At 37.8% G+C, this 20,812-nt stretch overlaps 1 protein-coding gene across 4 annotated transcripts in view; it reads right to left on the reverse strand.

The window, feature by feature from the left end:
- Positions 1 to 20,443, reverse strand: part of lpp (LIM domain containing preferred translocation partner in lipoma) — a 418,112-nt gene extending 397,669 nt beyond the window's left edge. For 2 of the 4 annotated variants that reach the window (XM_057840239.1, XM_057840238.1), the window contains exon 1: positions 20,100 to 20,201. The gene's annotated coding sequence lies outside the window, so the exon portion shown is untranslated. Of the gene's footprint in view, positions 1 to 20,099; positions 20,202 to 20,241 lie in introns of those variants that run through there. The other 2 variants (XM_057840237.1, XM_057840235.1) reach the window with 2 other exon arrangements.
- Positions 20,444 to 20,812: the final 369 nt, after the last annotated feature.

Consider the following 20,812-nt stretch of genomic DNA (forward strand, 5'->3'; position numbering starts at 1 on the left):
GGAGCAATTATTAGAAAATGGAAGAAATACAAGACCACTGATAATCTCCCTCCATCTGGGGCTCCATGCAAGATCTCACCCCGTGGCGTCAAAATGATAACAAGAACGGTGAGCAAAAATCCCAGAACCACACGGGTGGACCTAGTGAATGACCTACAGAGAGCTGGGACCACAGTAACAAAGGCTACTATCAGTAACACAATGCGCCGTCAGGGACTCAAATCCTGCACTGCCAGACGTGTCCCCCTGCTGAAGCCAGTAGACGTCCAGGCCTGTCTGCGGTTCGCTAGAGAGCATTTGGATGATCTAGAAGAGGACTGGGAAAAAGTGTTATGGTCAGATGAAACCAAAATAGAACTTTTTGGTAGAAACACCGGTTCTCGTGTTTGGAGGAGAAAGAATACTGAAGCTCATCCGAAGAACACCATACCCACTGTGAAGCATGGGGGTGGAAACATCATGCTTTGGGGCTGTTTTTCTGCAAAGGGACCAGGATGACTAATCTGTGTAAAGGAAAGAATGAATGGGGCTATGTATCGAGAGATTTTGAGTGAAAATCTCCTTCCATCAGCAAGGGCATTGAAGATGAGACGTGGCTGAGTCTTTCAGCATGACAATGATCCCAAACACACAGCCAGGGCAACAAAGGAGTGGCTTCATAAGAAGCATTTCAAGGTCCTGGAGTGGCCTAGCCAGTCTCCAGATCTCAAGCCCATTGAAAATCTGTGGAGGGAGTTGAAAGTCCATGTTGCCCAACGACAGCCCCAAAACATCACTGCTCTACAGGAGATCTGCATGGAGGAATGGGCCAAAATACCAGCAACAGTGTGTGAAAAGCTTGTGAAGAGTTACAGAAAACATTTGGCCTCCGTTATTGCCAACAAAGGGTTCATAACAAAATATTGAGATGAACTTTTGTTATTGACCAAATACTTATTTTCCACCATGATTTGCAAATTTATTCTTTAAGAATCAAACAATGTGATTTTCTGGGGTTTTTTCCACATTCTGTCACTCATGGTTGAGGTTTACCCATGTTGACAATTACAGGCCTCTCTAATATTTTCAAGTGGGAGAACTTGCACAATTAGTGATTGACTAAATACTTATTTACCCCACTGTATCATACATTTATTTTGAATGCTGCAAAAACTCAAAATCCTATAAGGACTATCAGACTAACTTAAAACTAGAACTTAAATATAGCTTGACACAAATTGAAATTCAATTGAAACATGTGGGAAAACACCTAACTGAAGTTGATGTGTATTATCAAGCACTAATGACATTTTTTTGGTAAGAAATAAGATTTTTTTTTTTTTTTTTTTTTAATAAGAGCTTAAGATAAGAGCTTAAGTTTTTTGAGTGAAAGCTGTGAATTTGTGGGGGGGGGGGTTCTCTAGGCGCATCTACGATACAATTGTTGGCTGTTTTCAACAATGCACATCTAAAATAAAAGACATTGATTGTCTTAAAATGGTTCAATGTAATGGTGAAATGGCTTGTTTTGTCATGTATTTTTACGATTAATCAATGGAATTTTCAGCAAAATACTCGATTGCTAAAATATTCAATAGCTGCAGCCCTAGATAAAATATGCGTATTAAACAAATATGATCAAATGGACACCAAATGTGAATGCATCTACATTATGTGACTATTGTATATTCGGGCCATTAAATAAGCAATTAGTATATCAGGGATACCAAACTTTAAATTTGGTACATTATAGGTACTGTATATAGAACACTAAGTATGGTGTAACTATTGTGAAGGTATACATTTTTAAATGTGCCACATCAAAGGTCTTTAACATTAAATATAAATATGCCACATGAGAGAAAGTCGTTATACATTAGTGATGTATAGTAATTATTGTATATGCGAGACATGAAATATTTTGTAAATACAGTACCTGTACGCACATTAGTGATGTATGACTGATTCACAATGATGTAAATACAGTATAACAAAGGTGTAGTTATTAAATATGATGCAAGTATGCTGCAATAACATAGTATTTCAGCACTAAATAGTCATTTTGTCTTTCATGTTCATTCATGTTCAATGAGTTTGTAATCGTCTGTAAAAACAAGAACCCAGTAAAGAGGACCTGTCTGTGTAATAATATTCTGTCTGTCACTCCTACACCGCTGTTAATATCACCCTCATCACCGCTGACCCACGCGGCACTCCAGGGGAGTCATCAGACTTTAATTATACCTTTTTAATCACTACAATGTAATCTGCAGAGTAAATGGACCCTCTTTTTTTCGAAAATTCACACTTATAATCTGCTACTTCGATGAACAAAAGCGCACTTTTCTTTCCTGTCAATGAGCAAGTGATAATGACGAGTGACTCATTGTCACGTTTCAGCAGAAACCTCAAACTTTTTACTCTTGGAATTGCTGTTTATCACTATTCGTCTTGTAAGTTCATCACTTTTCTGGGGCCTCAATATGGGAAGTTAACCCAATGAAACCAGTTCAATGTGAAATTGGGTTGAAAAGTTCATCATAAATTGTCTGAAAAAGTCGAAAGCACCCATTCTGGAAAGCAGTGGCAGATGCTGGTCTTTCAATGAGGGATAGCTCAAAGTGTATCCGTTTGTGCGTGCATTGTGACGGTGGAGGGGCTCGGCGGCACCCGCTGCTCAGTAGGGAAAGAAACTAGAGTGCCAGAAGTCAAGACTGCAAAAACTAGCAGCTACAATTTAAAAAAAAAAAAAACACCCAAAATAGCTCAAGAAAGTGTCATTAGGATGATTATGAATGCCTCCCGTGGATGTTAATACGAAAAGATCACTGATGCGCTCATTTTGATGTCAATCAAAAGGGATTCTACCTCAGACAGATCATCCAATCATCATGCAGAAAAACAAAGTGTCCGGGCTAGCCGAGCCCCGCCCACTGCCCATAGACCAGCAGAGACTCACAGCATCCGATGGGTGGGATAAACTTAGTTCTGCAACGATTGATCGATTAACTCGAGTATTCGATTAGAAAAAAATATTCGAATTAAATTTTGCTGCTTCGAGTATTCGTTTAATTAAAGTGACGTAATGGTTCATTTTGAAAGTGTTTGCATTTAGTTTAATTGATTTGGGTGGATACACTGCCTTCTAGTCTGCCTCAATTAACATGGCTGAATCCAGGTGCTCCCTGTTAAGACCAACATAAGCTAAATTTTGTTTGAGCTAATGTTTTTATTTGACGCATTCGTAATTTAGTTTATAGGTATATTTAGCCTATTTTTTGTGGGAAAATGTTAAGCTTACGATAAACCGATACGACCGGATATCCGGGTTTACAGGTGAGAGATCCAGCTGTATCGATATTAAAGTTACCATTTGACAGTAATTAGTCATTAAATATTCAATGAACCGATAGTAGAGATAGAATTCGGCTATCGCAAGCACAAGAATCGGCTTCTAATGCCTAGTTCAATGCAATGCTTAATGGGATGATAATTTAGCTTTTACTTCACATGCTGTGCTTGTGTCATTCACCACACAGCGCACTTAGATTGAGACCGCACGCATGATATAATATGGACAAGCACAACTCACGGTATGGTTGCCTCAACTTCCCATGCATTCCGGCAGAACCGCTACTAGTCGCCGTCATTACCCGATCGTCACGGGCGTGTCATAACAACGCGAGAGCTAACAAAACCACTGTAACGCACGCTCCGTAGCGTTTTCTTCACAGCCCAAAACAAAACAAAACTAGTAGTGGCAACGAAGCAACATGCTAAAACAAGGGACAGTTTGAGCACCGACGCCAGCGACGTGCAGCGATTGATTTTCAACGCACCCAGGAAAAACAAAAGTCGGACTTTGAAGTGAGGAAGGCAGCCAGATCTGTTCGCATGGGACAGAGGTAGTGTGAAGTGTGGAGCGGTACAGAGATCGTGAGTTTTTAAACCCTGAAAAAATAACCCACTACAATGGTGGAGAGGGCAGCACGACCCTCTGGAGATTTTGTTTCCACGAAACGCAGTCTGCTTAAACATTAACATGTGGATTAGTTGATCTTCCTCAAGACAAAATCTGCCCTTCAAAAAAGATATGGACAGTGATGAGGAATAAAAAAATGTGGAAGCACAGGCATAAATGAAAGACTGCTGTGTATAAGGTTAAAGTAATGATTATTGACCTGTCTGTCTAAAATGCCATGTTTTTATTCCCCCAATTATGCCAGTGGTAAAGCATAATTTATTATTTATTTATGATAAAATTGCAGGTTTAATTCTTTTTTTTCTAGAGCTGCTGCATATAATTTATATTTTTTGTTTGTAATATGTTTACGTTGAAAGTGGGCACTTAAATTACTCACCTCTTGTGTTCGAAACACCAGGAAATACAGTAATCTAATTACTGCACTTTATTGTTGTCTGTCACTGGAGTTTTATTTTATTATCAATCCCATCCAACAAAATGACGGTCATATAGTAAGCCTTTTTTTTTTTTTCCATAAAAAAATAAAACATAACATTGGTATGAAATTTTGTTGTTTAATTTTGCTATTAGAAATGTGGTCTTTTTCATATGTTTAAAATACTGTACGACCACACACAACAAATGTTTACTATCGTATCGTTTTCACTCTGTATCGAATCGTATCGAATCGCTCGGCCTTAAAAATGTATCGTTTATGAATCAAATCGTAACCTGTGTATCTAGATACACATCGAATTGACTTCATGCCAGAGATTCCCAACCCTAGAAATGTGTGTCTGAACCATTTGTTAAGAGCTTTGTAAAAAAGTTAGCATTTATAGCATTTAAACTCGCGGACTTTCGCAATGTAAGTTAGCCAATTGTTCTTTTGTTGTACATAGATCCTCATTTATTTATTTTTTTTATACCGTTTGAGGCTCAGCTCAGGTAATTTAATTTTTCATGTTCCTTATCCGATTACTCGATTATTCAAACTAATGGTTTATCAATTAATCGGCTACTAAAATAATCGATAGCTGCAGCCCTAGATAAACTCATCTCGTTTCGCTGTGGTCGAACAATGCACTTTCAACTCTGGAGACGCACAGCTTCCACACTGTTTAAAGGACCTTAAAGTTTCTCGAATGGATGAAAAGCAAGTTGCTGCATAACCAGTAATAAGAAGCTAATTCTGAACAAAAGCGTATGTATGTATGTAGCGCATATTTAGTCCATGACATGTACACACCACAGTATATATTTGATCACTTATTTTTTGACATTTTGGGGGGAAGTCGAGCTTCCCTTGCAGTCTTAGAGCAATCGCCACTTTATTCACACTTGTTGAATTGTTTAACAGGAAGTTAGCCAGCCATTTTAGGGTGGATTCCAGTGATAGAGTTTGTCACATTGAAAACAATTGTCTTCAGTGGACAAGATTGTGAATGGTGTCACAGTGCTAAGCCACTTTCAAACACTGTGATGTGACTTGCAATATACCCAAATTGTGGCTTTCAGCTATACAGTCCCTAACAAAAGTCTTGTCGCTTATCCATTTTGTAGAAACAATTGCTAATAACCTGACCTGTAATTATTCAATTGGTTTCAGAAATGGCTCATACGAAAGCTAAGACCCTCCCAAATGATGTTGAATGTACAAAAATATATTTGTTTCACTGAAAAAAGATTTATCATTTAATGAAGAAATAAAGGTCAAATTTTCGCAAGACAAAAGTTTTGTCGCCTACAGAAAGTAGTGTGAGAATTGAATGAAAAATGTACTTCAAATACAAAAATATGTTGCATAACATAAGCGAATTAAGTAGTGGTGCTGTGAGATCCAAATTTAATATTTTGTATGACTTCCATGGGCTTCGGCAAGAATTCATACAATTTATTGATGAAGTCATCAGGAACATCAAAGAAAGCAGTCTTGCATGCCTCCCAGAGTTCATCAACATTGTTGGGTTTCGTCTTCCATGCTTCCTCTTTCATCCTACCCCAGACATGCTCAATGATATTCATGTCTGATGACTGGGCTGACCAGTCCGAGAGGATCTTGATCTTCTTTGCCTTGAAGAACTTTGAGGTAGAGATTGAAGTATGCGATGGAGCACCATCCTGCTGCAGAATTTGTCCCTTTTTATGGTTAGGAATGTAATAGGCAGCTAAGATTTGTTGATATTTCAGACTATTTATCTCTCAGGGTGCAGACAATTAAAAACCGTGTGGCATTTGCCAAGGCCCACAGCCAGTCAAAAGGATGGAGGCTGGAAAAGTGGCAAAAGGTGGCTTTTTTTTATGAATCTTCCATTGAATTACACCACAGTTGCCGCAAATATTGCAGGAAACCTAGTGGAGCCTGCATGGATCAGAGATTCACTCAGATAACAGTAAAATTTGGTGGTAGCAAAATCATGGTCTGGGGTTACATCCAGTATGGAGTGTGCGAGATATCACAGGGTGGAAGGCAACATATATAGTCTGAAATATCAACAAATCTTAACTGCCTCTTACATTCCTAACCATAAAAAGGGACAAATTCTGCAGCAGGATGGTGCTCCATCGCATACTTCAAGGCAAAGAAGATCAAAATCCTACAGGACTGGCCAGCCCAGTCACCAGACATGAACACCATTGAGCATGTCTGGGGTCTGATGAAAGAGGAAGCATTGATGACGAATCCCAAGAATGTTGATGAACTCTGGGAGGCATGCAAGACTTTTTTCTTTGATGTTCTTGATGACTTCATCAATAAATTGTATGAATCCTTGCTGAATTGCATGGTTGCAGTCCTTCAAGCCCATGGAAGTCATACAAAATATTAAATTTGGATCTCACAGCACCACTACTTAATTCGCTTATGTTATGCAACATATTTTTGTATTTGAAGTACATTTTTTGTTCAATTTTCACACTACTTTCTGTAAGCGACAAAACTTTTGTCTTGCCAAAATTTGACCTTCATGTCTTCATTAAATGAATTGTTTCAGTGAAACAAATATATTTTTGTTCATTCAACATCATTTGGGAGGGTCTTAGCTTTTATATGAGCCATTTCTGAAACCAATTGAATAATTAAAAGCCAGGCTATTTGCAATTGTTTCTACAAAATGGATAAGCGGCAAGACTTTTGTCAGTGACTGTAGAGCCGTGAGACGGAACTTCCAGACATGCAACGTGCTTGTGCAGACAGACGCAGACACGACATGATACGTGCTCACTTTTTTCAGATTCCGCTGAAGAAATAACATTAATTTACTGAAGAAGAAAAAACACTATCAAAATTAAAAAACCTCAGCCCCCTGACTTCACACTCATTCAAAAGTTAAAAGTCTCTTCCGAAGCACCAAGATCGGCCAACAGTTGTCAGATCTAGTTTGCCATGTATACAGTAATAGGATCTTTGTTTACCTCTTGTCAAATGTTACTTTGTCTTACAGTGAAGAAAAATACAGATATAGTCTCGTGACAGCTACAGTTCTGGCCAAAAGTATTGGCACCCCTGCAATTCTGTCAGATAATGCTCAATTTCTCCCAGAAAATTATTGCATTTACAAATGCATTAATAGTATTAGCTTCATTTCTTTTTCTTGCAATGAAAAAACACAAAAAAAGAATGGGAAAAAAATTAAATTATTATTATTTTAAAGAAAACTCCAATAATGGGCCTTACAAAAGTATTGGCACCCTTTGAAAAATTATGTGCTACTTCTCTAATTTGTGTAATTAACAGCACCTGTTGCTTACTTGTGGCAAATAACAGGTGGTGACAACAACTAAATTATTGCAGCCAGTTGAAATGGATTCAAGTTGAGTCAACCTCTGTCCTGTGTCCTTGTGTGGTATCCTTGTGTGTACCACATTGAGCATGGAAAAAAGAAAACCAAAGAACTGTCTGAGGACTTGAGAAGCAAAATTGTGGGGAAGCATGGGCAATCTCAAGGCTACAAGTCCATCTCCAAAGACCTGAATGTTCCTTTGTCTACCGTGCGCAGTGTCATCAATAAGTGTAAATCCCAGGCCACTGTGGCTAACCTCCCTAGATGTGGACAGAAAAGAAAAATTGACAACTGATTTCAACGAAAGATTGTAACTGGATATTTTTTATTTTTCGGATCATTCTCTGTAAACCCTAGAAATGCTTGTGCGTGAAAATCCCAGTAGATCATAGGGGGGCAATGGTTCAGTTAGCCCACGGTTCGGTTTGAACCTCGGTTTTGGGATCACGGTTTCGGTTCGGTTTCAGTTTGCGTTTTGCTTTTTTTTTTTGTTTTTTTTTTAAACTGCCTTTATTTTGCTTTTTAAAAAATGAAATAAACACTTAAAATGTAAACATTTTCGACTGTTAAAATGCCTCTTAGCTCTTTGGCAAGTGTATTGACTGACTACTGAAATACACACACAGTAGTAAAAAAGTTACTTGGCAAAGTAACTGGTGATAACTTTCATGTTTTTTTTTTTCATTAAAAAAAAAAAAAAAAAAAAAAAAACATAGTAACCTTTGCTATGTTTGGAGGTCATTTAATGTTGTGAATCAACCGTTAAAGTTGATAAAATTGCTCCCGTTTTTGCCTTAGTTGCTTTCTGTCTACTTTCGACATGTGAAAATTTCAAAACTGTTTCATCCTTTAAAGATAGACTCAAGTCAAGATTTTGCCGATTTATGAGTATTTTGGATAAAAAGTTGCTTAGGTTCGCTCGGAAGGTTTACTACAACAGAGCCTTTCTGAGAAGTTTACTGCTTTAAAATGGCAGCTGTTTACTAACGCTACCGTGTGTCATTTCGCATGTAGTTCTATATGCAAGAGATATCTAGGCGTAGATTGTATGATGTCGGCCACAGTCAGGAAATATTGGAGCCGCCTAGCATCGCGTTGGCTACAAACCAAACACGTGACCAAATCCAAACGGATGAAAAAAAAAAAACGCAATGCACGAAAAACGTGCAGATTTTGAACGTAACGTACGGCGTACACATTTAAAAATCAGTGCTCACTTGTACAAATAACGCCGAGACCGTACAACTTGACAGGTATGAATTATAGTGGACCGTCACAGTTAGGTAGTAGCACTCTGTAGCACGGGACGTCCAACTATCAGCGGTCAGGGCGAAACTATGTGCTTTCGCGAAATCATCTTCGATGGCTTTGCGTGCCGTTTCATAAATGTCGGGGATTATGTTGTTGGCGAAATATGTCCACGAGGGAACAATATAACGCGGGTCAAGCGTTGCAATTAAATTAACTAAACCCGCATCTTCAACCACTGAATATGGTTGCATGTCTTTTGCAATGCACATCCCCACTGTGTGGGTTATTTTCTTGTGTTTTTCTGACCTGATATTGTAAGGCTTTTGGAACGCCTCTTCTATAGACCCGTGTGTTTTCACTGGTGTCATCTTCGGGATTGTCCTGCTCTGAGAAAGCGATGTCTGTGGGTGATGCCGGCTGAGGTGCCCAAGTCATGTTAGAAGTGTTGCCGTTAGCATAGGGAACAAGCGCTAAGCAATGCTTGCGAATTGTGTTTTTTTTTTCAGTATTTTCTCTCCGTCTGCATTGTAGTCCACGGGGAAACTGAAATGTTGCCACACCGCAGATTTGAAAGAAGCCGGTGCCTCCTCAAAAATCGGTCTGTCGACTCCTCCGCTTTGTTTTCTTTCTTGTTTCACTTTCTCCTCGCTCGTAAGCGAGAGAGGGCGTTACTCGGCTCCTATTACACAGGTGCTTGACAGCGATTGGACATTTACTCACGGGGCGGGAATTTCTCCACAGCTACGCTTCACGTCACACACAGGCACACAGAGTTTGACCAATTCATTCCACAAGCGTTCAGAATAAATTACTGTAATTGCAAAACCAAAAAGGCGCAGCTCATAAAGGCGTATTGAACCGTACGGTTCGGTTTTGAACCGCAAACCGTTGCACTGCTAGTAGATCAGCAGTTTCTGAAATATTCAGACCAGCCCTTCTGGCACCAACAACCATGCCACGTTCAAAGTCACTCAAATCACCTTTCTTCCCCATACTGATGCTCGGTTTGAACTGCAGGAGATTGTCTTAAACCATGTCAACATGCCTAAATGCACTGAGTTGCCGCCATGTGATTGGCTGATTAGAAATTAAGTGTTAACGAGCAGTTGGACAGGTGTACCTAATAAAGTGGCCGGTGAGTGTATAAAATAGTATTATAATAATTATATTAACTGCCAATCAAAAAGGGTGTCGTTTTAAAGTTATTCTTAGTGTAAAATCTGAATTCTGTAGTATTATAGTATTAATTCTGAAGTGTGTGGAATTGACTCCAGAAATCGTTATTTATATGACAAACGTGACGTGCTTTTATTTTTGAAACGTTCACCGGAATTACGTTCGCTAAACCGCCAACAACTTTACACTCCACAAAAAGCACTTTTCGTCATTGCTTGTGGTGTCACTAATAGATTTTTGTTTTTCATTTTTTCGTTTGCAAATGCTGTTAACCAGCGATTTTTCATGTTTGAAGTGTCACCTTTTAACTGCAAGTTTGCGTTTTGGAAAAGACTGCCAATGTTTTATAGCAGGCTAAAAGTAAGTTGTCTTTTTTCCCCCATTAGTCTCAGTGTAGCAATGCTAACGTTTACAGTGTTTAATATAGATGTGTTTCCTTATTTTGTATGTGTGAACTGTAATTCTACAGCGTGTTGTTGACCAATAAACATCTGGACACAACTGGAGTCTCATATGTCATTTACACGCACGCACAAATGTATGCACGCACACGGTGATAAAACGCAGCCGTCAAAATTACTGCCATCATTTTTATTTACCTTGCGATTGATGAACTCATTGCATATCGCGACAGGCTTAGCAACTTCAATAAAACATTTCGTTAGTTAGTTAGTTAGTTAGTTAGTTAGTTAGTTAGTTAGTTAGTTAGTTAGTTAGTTAGTTAGTTAGTTAGTTAGTTAGTTAGTTAGTTAGTTAGTTAGTTAGTTAGTTAGTTAGTTAGTTAGTTAGATGGACTTACGACCCCGGCCCCCCTCCAAAAAAAAAAAAAATTCTCCTCGGATCTACACAATTCACGTAGTCCACCCTTTTTGACCTCAAAACGGCACATTTCGCCGAAAGGTGAGTGATTTTTATGCCTGTATACGTCAACATTTGAGAAGAATATGTTGGGAAGCAATTCCTTGACAGTTACTTTTGCTTATTCACTGCTATTCACAGCGGTAGACATCCAATCCATTTGAGCTAAGCAAGGCAACCAGAGTAAAAAACTTCTTATACAACTCGCTAGCTCATCCAGTCCAACACATTGTTTTCAACCATAATTTTGCTCAGTTTCCTAAATGATTAATACATATCATTTATCAAAGGAAAGGTCTAAAGCCTATTTAGTGTCTTTCAACATTTTTCTGCATTCATCACACAAGGTCCTTCAAAAACTGTCCTGAAAAACATCTTTTAAAAAAATCATTTAAAAACCAAACTCTGCCTCTTGCCCGAAAAAAAAAATATGTAGTGTTTTTACAAAACTGAAAAATGTTAAGGGCACTCAGAGAGTGCATACCTCTACCAAGACTCAAACATTTATTACCCATGAAGTAGATGATGGGCGATGACCTTGTAGAATCGGAATCGCAGAACATGTCTTGTTTCCTGAATTACTTTTTTATGACTCCGAACTCTCTTACAAGTGTAAAAACAACCACTATTAGTGCTGTCTGTGATACAGGTCAGACTATTTTTTTGTATGAATGCATTGTCATAAAGACTTAAACATCAATTATTTTAAGCAGGCGGCAGTTAAGAAGCGAACAGTATTGCGATGTCAACGTGCTCAGCCTCAGCATCGGAAATAAACGAACGGGGAAAAGAGCCGACTGTAGTTGTTAAAAGGAGGACTCGCATAGTGTGAATTTCAAATCAATAATACGAACCTCACCGCCCCCCTGCACACCAACCCGCCGCCCCTTGAGAGCAGCCGCTATCAAACCGCATACATCTGCGTCGCTCAGAACCATTTCTGACTGCATTAAACGCGGCGGCGCTCTTTTAAAAAATAAAAAGGACACGTTTGACAGTGTTGATGATGTTAAAGTTGAAAGACGCTTTGAGCTGCAGACCCTCCTGGTGGGTTCACTGCAGTCGCTCAGGCACATTTTAATGGGGGTACGGCGGCGGCTCTGCGTGAGTTGTCTGAGAGATATGTTAGGTTAAGAACTTTGAGAGGAAGTTGGAGATTCTACAGGTATGGTCAGCATGCATTTTAGCCCATAAATAGCCTGAAATATGAATTCAGTGGTACAATGCTTCGGCCTAACATTCATTTACTCATAGGACAACAGTGGCCTCTGAACTAAAATTTTAGGGTAGCAAGTAAGGGTGTAACGGTACATGTATTTGGATTGAACCGTTTCGGTACGTGGTGGAGATGTCCCGATCGATGCCGATCGATCGGGTCCGATCACGTCATTTTCAAAGTATCAGAATTGGCAAAAAAATATCGGCCATGCCTTTTTTTAATATATACAGTATATTTTTTAATTAAGTAGTTTTCTAATTGTATTTAACGTTACAGACATAATATGTTACACTCATCCACAGTCTTTAGTTTAGGCTTACGGTAGGGTTATCAAATTTATCCCAATAACGGCGGTAATTAATTGTTTTATAAATGTATCACGTTATAATATTTAACGCAATTAATGCATGCACTGCAAGACCCACTCACGCATCGTCGCGCTCAATCTGTAATGGCGCCGTTTTACCTGTATAGAGAGATAAAAGGCAGCGTAAAATGAGTAGAGTGAATTTTGGCAGCCTTTGGAGCAGTTTTTTAATTGGCTAAAGCCTTACAATCCCTCTCCCTACGATTAGAAATATCATGGGGAGCAATGTGGGGAAGCAAGGTAGCAATTGATCTTTATCTTAACACCATATGTTATTTCCCAACGCAGAGAAGATATATCAATTGGTAGCACTACGCACAGTCATGGTTCCACTTCCCATCATGCATGTGGGCATGGCTGCAGTATCATTTACTGAAAGCTCAACAAATACACTAGATGGCAATATTTAGTCACAATATACAAAGTCACAAGTCTTTCTATCCGTGGATCCCTCTCACAGAAAGAATGTTAATAATGTAAATGCCATCTTGAGGATTTATTTTCATAATAAACAAATACAGTGCTTATGTACTGTATGTTGAATGTATATATTCGTCCGAGTTTTATTCATTTTTTTCTTAATGCATTGCCAAAATGTATATGATCGGGAAAAATGATCGGGAATGATTGGAATTGAATCGGGAGCAAAAAAAAGCAATCGGATCGGGAAATATCGGGATCGGCAGATACTCAAACTAAAACGATCGGGATCGGATCATGAGCAAAAAAACATGATCATGTTTTTTTGCTCATGAACATGATAATTTTTCCTGATCATATACATTTTGGCAATGCATACGAATATATACATTCAACATACAGTACATAAGTACTGTATTTGTTTATTATGACAATAAATCCTCAAGATGGCATTTACATTATTAACATTCTTTCTGTGAGAGGGATCCACGGATAGAAAGACTTGTAATTCTTAAAGGACAAATGTGACTTTGCATATTGTGACTAAATATTGCTATCTAGGTTATTTTGTTGAGCTTTCAGTAAAAGATACTGTAGCCATGCCCAAATGCATGATGGGAAGTGGAACTATGACTGTGCGTAGTGCTACCAATTGATATATCTTCTCTGCATTGGGAAACAACATAGGGTGTAAAGAAAAAGATCAATTACTACCTTGCTTCCCCACATTGCTTCCCACGATATTTCTCATCGTAGGGAGAGGGATTGTAAGGCTTTAGCCAATTAAAAAAAGGCTCCAAAGGCTTCCAAAATTCCCTCTACTCATTTTACGCTGCCTTTTAGCTCTCTATATAGGTAAAACGGCGCCATTACAGATTGAGCGCAACAATGCGTGAGTGGGTCGTGCAGTGCATGCATTAATTGCGTTGAATATTTTAACGTGGTACATTTTTTTAAAATTAATTACCGCCATTATCGGGATAAATTTGATAACCCTACCTTAAGCCAAAACTAAAGACTCTGTAACGTTAAATACAATTACAAAACGATTTAATTTAAAAATATATATATATATTTTAAAAAGGCATGTCCGATATTTTTTTGCCGATTTCGATACTTTGAAAATGACGTGATTGGACCCGATCAATCGGGACATCTTTAATTCACATAGGAACTAAAGTTATACAACATAAAATACACTGTACAATATAAATGAACACAACATCACATTTGTAAAATATAAACACATAATAAAATAAATAATAGCCCATTTAAATAAAATTGAAATGAAACACCTGTAATTAAATAATAAGAATAATACACAGAGCCTGCTTACACAATTAAATTTATTAATTTCTGTGTGGCGCTTTAACTTGAGAAAATCCACCAATAAAGCTTTTGAAAACCGTTCATAAGAAAAAAAATGATTCATTGCGGCATTTCATTTGTGAAATACATGTTAAAAATCTTTGTCATTAGGATTGCTTTTCTCTTTAGCACAGGACTTCTTTTTTCTTCTTTCTTTCAGAAAGAAAGCTGACCAATACGCGGGGTCTGAAAGGCAAATTGTTGTTGGATTATCTTTAAATACCCGCTACTTTTCGAGCAGAATTGTATAGGCTAATGTTCCTGTTGTTGAAAGGTGTGTAATAAACAACTAACACATTTATATTTTGCATTTTGTTTTTTTACTGTACCGAAAATGAATCGAACCATGACCTCAAAACCGAGGTACGGACCGAACCGAGATTTTTGTGTACCGGTACACCCCTACTTAGTAACCTATAAATGTTTGGGTGGTTTTAGTTACAGCTGAAACTGTCATTTCATCTGTGTGATTTTGACAAAGATCAGTTCACATTTTATAGTGATTTTATGCAGAAATGGGAAAAATTCCAAAAGGTTCAGATACTTTTTCATAACACTGTACGAAAGTGACCTGGATCGGATTTAAAAAGGTCCACTTTTATGTGACCTGTCCCGTTCAGCTCGTCAAGTTAATGCCTCACTCGAGTCGGAAAAATACCAAAAAAATCAGATTTGGCGTTAAGGCCTGCGGTATGCACCTAGCCTTAGAACATACAAAATACAGTTAATTTACCAGTATGACATCGACTACTGGTCATACTGTAAGTGTGAAACAGCAGTTTTTCAGCAACAAATGATATTCCAGAGATATTAGATTTTAACTACAATTTACCTTAGTAAAAACATGTAACAAAAAATGTGAGCTACAATGGATAAATGGTATTTCAATTCATTTTACCTGTGAAAATTGATTTGCTATACAGGTAAAATGATTACAATCTTGGACATGGAAAAGAAATAACTCGTAAATTAAAGCACCACTGTACACTAAACCCCAAAAATAACAGTAAAAATTCACAAATTACATACGCCACACTGTAAAAATTAATAACATTTCCTAAATTAATTCATTTTACCTGTGAAGATTGGATATACAGGTAAATGAATTACAAGCTTGCAAATGGAAAAGAAATAACTCGTAAATTAAAGCATCACTGTACACTAAACCCAAAAAATAATAGTAAAAATCCACAAATTACGGACACCACACTGTAAAAATGAATAGAATTGCCTAAATCAGGTGGCTGTCAAAACTTTTGGGTTCCTCACAGACTTTAGATGAAAGAACATTTCCCAAGAGCCTCCCTCATAATCATAAAGCCAATTAGCCATGATGACCATATGTAACCATTATCATTTCTTCTCAATAGATGACAAGCATGTTGCATAAGCAGCATTTTACAGAGATGATATGCACAGCGAGTGCGATGCTCCCTGAACCAAGATTTGTTGTTTATGACCTTTTATGGTGCGACTGGCTCTCGGCAACCAATCATCGTTCTTTCAGATAAAAGCAAATACATTTATGGGTGTCTTGAATAGTTCTACATTTCCCTATTGGAAAAAAAATTTTGCCATCATAATCATACCACATTCTTTGACTGAGACAATTGATATTTTGTACACCATAAATATGAGGGTTCATGTTACTTAATGAAGCACTACTTAATGATTATTACTACAAACACCAGGCAATAAAAGCCAGTATAGTTGATCTGATGAACATTCTTTCGCCTTCATCATACCAACGTTCTTTATAGCCTGTCAACCACTCCCTTACACAACACTACTCTCTTACATGCTGTATTAACTGTACATGCTATTTAATACTAGATGTACACTTCTGATTAGTGCCGCTATCTGCATCCTGTTGCTTTGTTCTTGTTATATAGTATGTGATGAAGTTGGATTAAATCTCCCATGATTTTCAGACTATAAGACGTACCTGATAAGATGCACTCACCATATTAAACAAAAAAAGTATTTGTTCGAATATAAACCACACTGCAATAAAAACTTAATGTGCCCGCATTGCATTATGGGATATTTATATCATCCTCATTATCCTGTCGAAATCTGTGAGTAAGACGCAGTGGATTATGAAACACTGAGTTGAAAACGGGGGGGAACAAATTTACAGTTTATTGTCCGAAAAATCCCTAATCTAAATGCTTAATTTCACACCACTATGCCACTGTAAATTATTCATTTTCACCTCATTTGTACAAAATTATTTGCTGATGTAGCTTATACTTTTCTCATACCAATGCTAGCAGCATGTACTGACAGGCAGATGAACTTTTAAAAAACAAAACAAAAAAAACAGCAATTCCACAAGGAGGCAGACAGTAATATTAACCTGTGCTCCATTGATTCATACAACAAAATAGCTCGCTGTCCAACTAAACGGTTCCAGATTTCACAGTCTAAGAAAATTGGTGGGTAAATTGAGGTGAGATCCTCATTAACCTTGTGTATTTACTTTGTATTTTGCCATTCGAAAGTAAAATGTGTGCCTTGAATCACTAAAAATAAGGAAATTCGATGCATGCCAATTGTGGAATGTTGAAGAATCACCAGTATTAGTTCATTTTTGACTCAAAATTAGGGCTGTCAAAATTATTGCACTAACGGGCGGTAAATTTTTTTTTCTAATTAATCACATTAAAATATTTGACGCATTTAACGCACATGCCCCGCTCAAACAGATTAAAATGACAGCACAGTGTCATGTCCATTTGTTACTTGTGTTTTTTGGTGGTTTGTCGCCCTCTGCTGGTGTTTGGGTGCGACTGATTTTATGGGTTTCAGCACCATGAGCATTGTGTAATTATTGACATCAACAATGGCGAGCTACTAGTTTATTTTTTGTTTGAAAAATGTACAAATTTTATTAAAACGAAAACATTAAGAGAGGTTTTAATTAGGGCTGTCAAAATTATCGCGTTAACGGGCGTTAATTAATTTTTTAAATTAATCACGTGAAAATATTTGACGCAATTAACGCATGCAATGAATGACCCGCTCGCATATTGCCTCAAACAGATTACAATGAGGCCGTTTATGGACATTAAGAGTGAAGAGAATGCCACCGGCCGCTTGGGGGCAACTCATGTTATTTCTTCTAAACGTGGGAGAATTAGTAGTTGTGAGACGTTTATGCTGTATTCACAATGCAATGCAAATTGCTATTTGTGCTCCACACATATTTCGGTAAGTTTTCTTTCTTTTAGTGGCAATTATGTGTCTCTTGTTGTATTTTGGTAAGATATGTACAGATATGTATATGTTATACAGTAAAGGCGAGCGGACACAGGCGTTCTTTGGACCGCTCTGTTTATTGGCACGAGCTTCGGGAGCTCCTTCACAACAAACATAAGTATCGTTAAGTGAAAGCACAACAAAAATAATATTCCTATCTCTCAAAAAAAAAAATAATGTTCACAAAAAGAAAAGCACTTCAGTCTATAGTAATGAGACCCTATTCTGACACACAGTTAAACAACAATGCAAAATGAACTGGCATTCCATATCAAAATAGCTATGCAAAATACACGTAAAACTTTTCACTCTATTTTTATTATTGTTATTTTTATTCGTCTTATTATTATATTAACTCTACTTTTGATTGAAAATTTTACAAATTTTATTAAAACGAAAACATGAAGAGGGGTTTTAATATAAAATTACTATAACTTGTAACTATAACATTTATCGTTTAAGAACTACAAGTCTTTCTATATGTGGATCACTTTAACAGTAAGAATGTTAATAATGCCATTTGTGGATTTATTGTTACAATAAACAAATACAGTACTGATGTACAGTATGTTGTATGTATATATATCCGTCGTGTGTCTTATCTTTCCATTCCAACAATAATTTACATAAAATATGGCATATTTTAGAGATGGTTTGAATTGTGATTAATTGCGATTAATTATGATTAATTAATTTTTAAGCTGTAATTAACTTGATTAAAAATTTTAATCATTTGACAGCCAAAGTTTTAATATAAAATTTCTATAACTCAGACATGTCCAAAGTCCAGCCCGGGGGCCATATGCGGCCCGTGGTCAAATTTCATCCGGCCCCCAGCCTCTATCATAAAATCAATAATGTCTGGCCCGCACACAGACTTGATAAATTGGTCAGCAGTACTGCTACCAGCAGATGAAGTAGCTTACACACTAAATGCTGCTCCTCATTTACCCACTAAAAGGCAGCAGCACTCTGAGCAACATCACCCCGTGTGACCCTTTACTTCCAATTTTCTAAAATGGCGACAATAAAAAAAAAAAAAAAAAAGAAAGTTGACTGTGAGAGCCGATGCTACAAGGACAGGTGGATTTCTTCACTAAAATACTCAACAACTGTGTCTGCCTCATTTGCTAAGAGGCAGTCGCTGTTTTTAAAGAGTTCAATGTGAGGCGATATTACCAAACAAGACATGCTGACATGTACGACAAGATTATAGGGAAGATAAAAAAAGAGAAATTGAAGCAACTTGAAGCTAGTTTAACTTCACAACAGCAGTATTTTGCAAGAGCCTGAGAGTCGAAAGAGAACGCCACAAAGGCTAATTGCGAGATGGTTAAAATTATTAATTAAAAAATAATAATAAAGCAAAAGTAACACCCAGAATGGCTTGCTAAAATTTGCTTAAATAAATTGTTCTGCGTAAAGGACGTCAGCCAAGGTCGGCCCCCCACATTTTTACCACACCAAATCTGGCCCTCTTTGCAAAAAGTTTGGACACCCCTGCAATAACTTGTACATTTATCTTTTAAGAACTACAAGTCTTTCTATCCATGGATCGCGTTAACAGAATGTTAATAATGTTAATGCCATGTTGATTTATTGTTATAATAAACAAATACAGTACTTATGTACAGTATGTTGAATGTATATATCCGTCTTGTGTCTTATCTTTCCATTCCAACAATAATTTAATATTTAAAAATATGGTATATTTTATAGATGGTTTGAATTGCGATTAATTACGATTAATTAGTTTTTAAGATGTGATTAACTCGATTAAAACTTTGAATCGTTTGACAGCCCTACTCAAAATACTTATTTAATCTTTAAGAAATATACGTTTTGATCCTTAGATGAAAGATGTCGTTTTGGTGTACACCAATAATAGTGGTGCATGGAGACATTCTTTTGGTAAATGTCTGGTTTATGATTTAAGTATTAATGTAGGATCCCTTGTAAAATGTCTGAAAAACCCTGCATCAAACCTAATAGAATTGAAACTAAAAGGGTCATTACTACGAGTGACAACAATGATGAGTTCTGTCCCATTTAAAATCTCTGTGGAATTTTGACGAATCTGCATCTTCGACTCAATAGGATGGATTTACTTAAACCGGCTAACAAAACAGCTAACAAGTTCGCTTGGCTTATTTTACTCCCTAAAAACCCCAACTTTTCGAGACATTTTTCTTCTCAGTGGCGCATAGTTCCGTCTTCCGCATTCTCTAGCCCGCCACTCGACTAAGAACAGACACAAATGAATCAAGAGACGCCCAAAGTTGCGGGCAAAAACTTTCCCAAACTTCGCTCTGCTACTTTTCGCTAGCTAGAGACTAGTTATCCTGTGGTTAGCCCGTGGTTGTCATGCTAGTAGTGGAACGTTGCCCCAGGTGTGTCCACGCCCTCCCCCCCGGCATCCACGTCCGAATCTCGGCCACGCTCTCGCATTCTTACCGGCATGACTACGGAGCCTCAAAGAAGTAGCATCGTCTTCCCCCACCCGCTGTCGCCAACCGTACGTCGAACATTTCCCTCTAAACCCCCGCGTCAGTTTAACGGAACCGCGCCCGGTTCAGCTCGATTCGGTTCGGTTTACCTTTTTGTTGGTGCTTTCGAGGAAATCAAAACGATAGGAAAAGTGACAGAATCCTCGGGGAAAAAAACAGCCAAACTTCTTGATCCACAATTCTGGGAGAGTTTTGTGGGCAGTGACGTCACGCGGAGAAATTCCAAGCCGAGGTTTGCCCATGTAAGGTAGCAGGCCAGCGGTGACAGCCAGCCGGGACAGCCCGTTACTGCGCACCGCCACCCGGCCTGCTAGGCGCTGACGCCCTCTTTGCTTATGTGGAAGTTAGTGTTTAGAAGAGGAAATACGCTATTTAAGAAAATTAATTTAACCCCGTTATTCACTTTCATTGCATTTTTTTGTTGTTGTTATTACTAAAGGTTAGAATTACATTCATATAGGACAACGGTCTCAAACCTGTGGCCTGGGGGCTAAATGCGGCCCACGGGACAGTATTTTCTGGCCCTTATTCACATCCAATTGGAGTATTACTGTTGCCTGCACGTATTTTACAATGGGCAATAAAAGTTAAGCTTTAAACAAAATGAGTGATTTAAAGGGAACCATGGACAGAAAGACTTGTAGTTCTTAAAAGATAAAT

The sequence above is a fragment of the Corythoichthys intestinalis genome, chromosome 7 (assembly GCF_030265065.1).
Source record: "Corythoichthys intestinalis isolate RoL2023-P3 chromosome 7, ASM3026506v1, whole genome shotgun sequence".
Taxonomy (NCBI): domain Eukaryota; kingdom Metazoa; phylum Chordata; class Actinopteri; order Syngnathiformes; family Syngnathidae; genus Corythoichthys; species Corythoichthys intestinalis.